The sequence below is a fragment of the Cetorhinus maximus genome, chromosome 29 (assembly GCF_964194155.1).
Source record: "Cetorhinus maximus chromosome 29, sCetMax3.hap1.1, whole genome shotgun sequence".
Lineage (NCBI taxonomy): Eukaryota > Metazoa > Chordata > Chondrichthyes > Lamniformes > Cetorhinidae > Cetorhinus > Cetorhinus maximus.
Genome location: NC_135907.1, coordinates 481,976 through 488,970, shown reverse-complemented (window position 1 = coordinate 488,970; position 6,995 = coordinate 481,976).

Below are 6,995 nucleotides of genomic sequence, written 5' to 3'. Positions count from 1 at the left end.
GGCCCTAGTGGGGGTGGGGTGGGGGGAAGGGATCGAAATGGGCTAAAAGGTGGAGATGAAACAATAGATCGAAATAAGTTTAAAAATAGGAGGGAAAAGAAAAAAATGTAGTGTAAAAAAAATTATAAATTATTGGAAAAAGTTATTTTAGTGCTTGCATTTCAAAGATGTTAACTTTTCCAATTCCCAAATCAAATACTTTTCACCCAAGTTATTTCTCTCCTAGCTTCGTTGGGGCTATGGTGTCCCTCCCTTCCTGTAGTTTATTCTCAGGATGTGGACAAGGCTGGCATGTCGCCCATCATCTGCCGCACATCAGAATCAACCCCCTGGTCTTCTTCAACCAGTGCCAGGAGAGCTTCTATGTCACCAGAGCAGGAGCTCAGTTAAATCCCAACTTTCTTGTGAATACCATCCACCACCGCCAACAAGGCACTCCCTCATCCCATCCTGAAGTGTCAGCTCAAGCCATGTGCTCAAGTCTTGGAACGGGAATTGAGCCCACAAGCTACTGGCTGAGGTAAGCCTAAGCTAATTGTTTTTTTTCGGGAGGCTCTCCAATGACCACTCGCAATCGAGAAAATGTGTTTTCCTTCTCCTCCCCTCACTTGGATTTTTCTCTCACCTCTCTTTCACTCCCCTCGCATTATCTGACTTGGCCCTTTTTCTCCACTTGATTCTTTCTCCCACCTCAAATCTCCATCCTCTCTGTGTGTCATGAACATTCTTATCTTTATTTTCTCAAATATTAACACAGCTCTCCTGTTTTTGCACCTTTTATTGAGTGTACACTTGGATGCATCTGATCCTGTTCCCTGGAAAATATATCAGAACTCCAGTTTTAACTTTGATCCCTATTTTTCTCCATATCTTTGGCTCCATCTCTTCTGTTCCACATGACAGCACTTCAAATGTATAGGATGTCTGCTTTGCAACATTCTAATACCACAGCAAATCATCAATGGAGTTGGCCATTCAGCCCCTCGAGCCTATCCCATTCTTCAGTTTGATAGATTCTCCCATCGCTGTAATGGATGAGTGTTCAGCAAGTGGGAAAAAAGAGCGGTTTGCATTCTAGGTTGATATTGTGTAATGCGTGACATTAGGCCAAGTCTTGATTTGCGTAACCGATTGCAGTACTGCATATAAAGTCAGTGTTGAAAGGATGGATGGAGGCGTTGCTTTGCACTGAAGGCACCTGACTCTGTTCAGCTCCCCAAATGTCGAAATTGCTTGATGACAGAGACTTCTCCATTTGGGTCTGGCCAAGGTAGTTTTGTTCTCATTCATTGGATTCCAGTTCGCAAGTTCTGAGGCTGATTTTCAAATTGTCTTTATATCTAAGTCTGGGACGTCCTGTGGTGTGGGTTCCCCTGCTCAGCTAGCTGTAGAGTACTGCCTTTGGTATGTGGGAATCCTGCGTGTGAGCCGCATGACCAACCCAGTAAAACTGATGAGGGAAGACCATGAGGTTTGTCACAAAGCAAAGATCAAAGTGGTTCCTACATCACTTCTTTCAGGTTGCGAGACTTGGACAACCTACTGGCATCACATAAAACAACTAGAAGCATTTCATCTTCATTGACTGGGATCTATGTGTGACATCAGGAGACAGGACAATATCCCCAACACCAAGCGTCTTGCAAAGTGCTGCATACCTGACATTGAGAGCATTGTCCAATCAGACCATGGCTAAGCTGTGCCTGCCTTGGTTCCATAATCCCTTAAAAACTCCTCCAAGATGCACTGCAGCAACTCGCCAAGGCTTTCTCAACAGTATCTCCCAAAGCTGCAACCTCTACCGCCTAGAAGGTTAAGGATAGCAGGCACATGGGAACACCGCCACCTGCGAGTTCCTCTTCAAATCGCTTACCATCCCGACATTTGAATACATCGCCATTCCTTCATCACTGTCGGGTCAAAATTCTGAAGCTCCCCACATAACAATGGGTGAACTGTCACACACGGACTGCAACAGTTCAAGAACGTGGCTCATCACCACCTTCTCAAGGGCAATTAGGGACGGGCAATAAATGCTGGCTTAGCCAGTGATGCCCACATCCCATGAATGAATAAATTAAATGGAGTACCCTGTCTAAGGAAATGCTATCAACCTCGGTTTTGAAATTTTCAATTGACCCAAGCTCATCAATAGGAGGAAGAGTTCCAGGAATATGAGGCCGGATCCAAGGAAAACCAATCAGAATATCTTCTTAACGGTGAGAGATTCAGAAGTATGGAGGAGCGAGAAGAGATGTAGGTGTCCATGTGCAAATCACTAAAAGCTAGAGAACAGGTACAAAAGATAATTATGTTAAAATCATGAGTGGATGAGACAACGTTCCCTCTAACTTCAGTTTGCTGTGCACAGCTGGCCTGTTGCGCTGCACGGTCCCTCTAGAATTGACTCACACTCGCACATTTTCACAACTTAAAGGGGTTGTTGCTAACACACAGCTTGTGCAGGACATTCTCAATCGTTTCACAGCCAGGTGCCCGCGCAGAGCAGATGGAGAGAAACTATTCCTGTTGGTGGAAGGGTTGAGAACCCAGAGGACAACAATTTAAAATGATTGGCAGAAGAAGCAAAGATGACAGGAGGAAAACTGTTTTTCTTTACACAGCGAGTGGTTAGGTTCTGGAATGCGCTGCCTGAGAGTAGGGCAGGGTGGGGGAGGCAGATTCAAAGGAGACTTTCAAAAAGGAATTGGATAAGTACCGGAAGGGAAACAATTTGCAAATACAGGATAGTGCACTAGGTGAACTGCTCTGTCCGAGAGCCAGTACAGGCACGATGGGCTGAATGGCCTCCTTTTGCCTGTGATTCCATGATTCTATGACTGGGATTTTCCAGTCCCACCTACATCTCATGGTAGAATCACGGTGCAGAAAGAGGCAGTGGTACTGTGGTATTGTCACTGGACTAGTAATCCAGAGACCCAGGGCAATGCTCTGGGGACCCGGGTTCCAATCCCACCAGGGCAGATGGTGGAATTTGAATTCAATAAAATCCTGGAGTTAAAAATCTAATGGTAATAATTTAATCATAAAACCCCCAAATTCTGCCATTCCTCCTTACCCAGTCTAGCCTACATGTGACTCCAGACCCACAGCAATGTGGTTGACCCCTACCAGCCACTCAGTTGTATCAAACTGCTAAAAAGAAACCGGATGGAGCACCCGACATTAGAAACAATGGAAAACCCAATGCTGTCGACCCTGCAAAGTCCTCCTTACTAACATCTGGGGGCTAGTGCCAAAATTGGGAGAGCTGTCTGACAGACTAGTCAAACAACAGACTGACATAGTCATCCTCACAGAATCATACCTTACAGAGCATGTCTCAGACACCACCATCACCATCCCTGGGTATGTCCTGTCCCACTAGCAGGACAGGCCCAGCAGAGGTGGTGGCACAGTGGTATTACAGTAGTGAGGGAGTTGCCCTGGGAGCCCTCAACATAGAGTTCATGAAGTCTCATGTCATCAGGTCAATCATGGGCGAGGAAACCTCCTGCTGATTACCACATACCGCCCTCCCTCAGCTGATGAATCAGTGCTCCTCCGTGTTGAGCACCATTTGGAGGAAGCACTGAGGGTGGTAAGGGTGCAGAATGTACTCTAGGTCCACCACCAAGAGTGGCTCGGTAGCACCACTACTGGCTGAGTCCTAAATGACATAGCTGCTAGACTGGGTCTGCGGCAGGTGGTGAGGAACCAACAAGTGGGAAAAACATACTTGACCTCATCCTCACCAACCTGCCTGCTGCAGATGCATCTGTCCATGACAGATCAGTAGGAGTGACCACCACACAGTCCTTGTGGAGATGAAGTCGCATCTTCACAATGAGGATACCCTCCATCGTGTTGTGTGGCACTACCACCGTGCTAAATGGGATAGATTTCAAACAGATCTGGCAACTCAAGACTGGGCATCCATGAGTTGCTGTGGAATCAGCAGCAACAAAATTGTACTCGAACACAATCTGTAACCTCAAGGCCTGGCATATCCCCCACTCTAGCATTACCATCAAGCCAGGGGATCAACCCTGGTTCAATGAAGAGTGCAGGAGGGCATGCCAGGAGCAGCTCCAGGCATACCTGAAAATGAGGTGTCAACCTGGTGAAGCTATAACACAGGACTACTTGCGTGCCAAACAGCATAATAGCAAGTGATAGACGGAGCTAAGCGATCCCACAACCAATGGGTCAGATCTAAGCTCTGCAGTCCTGCCACATTCAGTTGTGAATGGTGGTGGTCAATTAAACAACTCACTGGAGGAGGAGGCTCCACAAATATCCCCATCCTCAATGTTGGGGGGGCCCAGCACATCAGTGCAAAAGATAAGGCTGAAGCATTTGCAGCAATTTTCAACCAGAAGTGCCAAGTGGATGATCCATCTCAGCCTCCTTTTTTGCAAAAATATACTTTATTCACAAAATATCTTCAAACAACACTCCAAAACATTTCAAAATCACCAACGCAAAAATACAAACAGGTTCAAACTTTTACAACACGTATCACGAAATCCATTGATACATACAATAAATATTACATTCATTTTGAGCTGTACAGCCCGAGGGGATTTAAACAGTTCCCAGTCCCTCGGTGCACTGTGGCAGAAAGGTCTTAGACAGCGACCCTTCCCCATTGCGCCTTTGCGGCAGCTGCCCCAAGCTTTAGTGCGTCCCTCAGCACATAGTCCTGGACTTTGGAATGTGCCAGTCTGCAACACTCGGTCGGGGACAACTCTTTGCGCTGGAAGACCAACAAGTTTCGGGCAGACCAAAGAGCGTCTTTCACCGAGTTGATGATCCTCCAGCTGCAGTTGATGTTTGTCTCGGTGTGTGTCCCTGGGAACAGCCCGTAGAGCACAGAGTCCTGTGTCACAGAACTGCTCGGGATGAACCTCGACAGCAACCACTGCATCTCTCTCCAGACTTTCTTTGCAAAGGCACAATCCACAAGGAGGTGAACAACGGTCTCTTCCCCACCACAGCCACCTCGAGGGCAACGCGCAGAGGGGGTGAGACTCCTGGCGTGTCGGAAGGATCTGACAGGGAGGGCCTTTCTCACCACCAGCCAAGCCACGTCTTGGTGCTTGTTGGAAAGTTCTGGTGATGAGGCATTCTGCCAAATGACTTTGACAGTCTGCTCGGGGAATCATCCCACAGGATCCACCCTCTCCTTTTCCGTCAGGGCCTCTAAGACGTTACGTGCTGACCACTGCCTGATGGACTTGTGGTCAAAGGTGTTTTTCTGCATAAATTTTTCCACCAGGGACAGGTGGTACGGCACGGTCCAACTACTTGGAGCGTTCCGCGGCAGCGTGGCCAGACCCATCCTTCGCAACACCGGGGACAGGTAGAACCTCAGCACGTAGTGACACTTGGTGTTTGCGTACTGAGGGTCTACACACCGCTTGATGCAGCCGCACACAAAGGTGGCCATCAGTATGAGGGCGATGTTGGGCACGTTTTTTCCCCCTTTATCTAGAGGCTTGTACATCGCGTCCCTGCGGACCCGATCCATTTTCGATCTCCAGATAAAGCGGAAGATGGCTCGGGTGATCGCCACCACGCAGGAGTGTGGAATGGGCCAGACCTGCGCCACGTACAGCAACAGCGAGAGTGCCTCACACCTGATGACCAGGTTCTTCCCCGCAATGGAGAGGGAGCGTTGCTCCCACGTGCCCAGTTTCCTTTTCACCATAGACATTCGCTCCTTCCAGTTTCTAACACATGCTCTGGTCCCTCCGAACCATATCCCCAGCACCTTCAGGCCGTCAGCCCTGACGGTGAAGGGGACAAAGGATCGGTCAGCCCAGTTCCCAAAGAACATGGCCTCACTCTTCCCACGATTTACCTTGGCTCCCGAGGCCAGTTCGAACTGGTCGCAGATGTGGATCAGTCTGCGCACCGACAGCGGATCCGAGCAGAAGACGGCGACATCGTCCATGTACAGGGAGGCTTTGTCTACGCTGGGCAACCCAAACTTTGTCGCTCATGCGGCAAGTCTGGTCATGTGACCAAGACTAAAAGTGGAAATCAGTATTTACTGACAATAATGGATGAGTCTACCAGGTAAAATGGCTATAACCAATCAAACCCCATATCATGGGGTACCTAACACTGTCCAAATCACAGTGAAGGGTAGTGAAGAAGGAGGAGCAGCTATGGACCGGGCTCTTTTCACCAGGAGGATCCTGCTGAAGGTGTGCGGCTTCGAGGCTGTGGATATCTACTGCCTGCAGGATTTCCCCAGCGCTGGATACTTTGACGTGACGTTCAAGCGGGTGGCAGACTGCGTCCAGCTCCTGAAAGTTTTCAAGGAGAAGAGAGACCTGCCAGAGATGAAAATCCTGACGGTGGAGCCGCTCTTTTCTCTGCCGTTGCAACGGGAACGTGTGGTGAAGGTGCATCTGTACAACCCCTTCGTCCCTGTCGCCGACGTGGTCACCTTCCTCACCAGGTACTTCGATAAGGTGGGGAGCTGCACCGCGGTTAGAGACGATTTGGGGATCTGGACAGGCAAACGCCAGGTTAAGGTTATGCTCAAGACCGACGGTAAAGGAGCCACCTTCCACCCTCCTTTTTTTTTTTGTAAAAATATACTTTATTCATAAAATATCTTCAATCACATTCAAAACCATTTCAAAAACAACATTACAAGGGTACAATCCAGGTTAAACTTTTACAAAATGTATCACCAGGTGCATCAGTACAAACAATATTACAATCATTTACAGCCTTTCATTTTGATCTGTACAGCCCGAGGGGCTCTAAACAGTTCCCAGTCTCTCGGTGCGCTGTGGTAGAAAGGTCTTAGACAGCGACCCTTCCCCATTGCGCCTTTGCGGCAGCTGCCCCAAGCTTTAGTGCGTCCCTCAGCACGTAGTCCTGGACTTTGGATTGTGCCAGTCCGCAACAATCGGTCGGGGACAACTCTTTGTGCTGGAAGACCAACAAGTTTCGGGCAGACCAAAGCGCCTCTT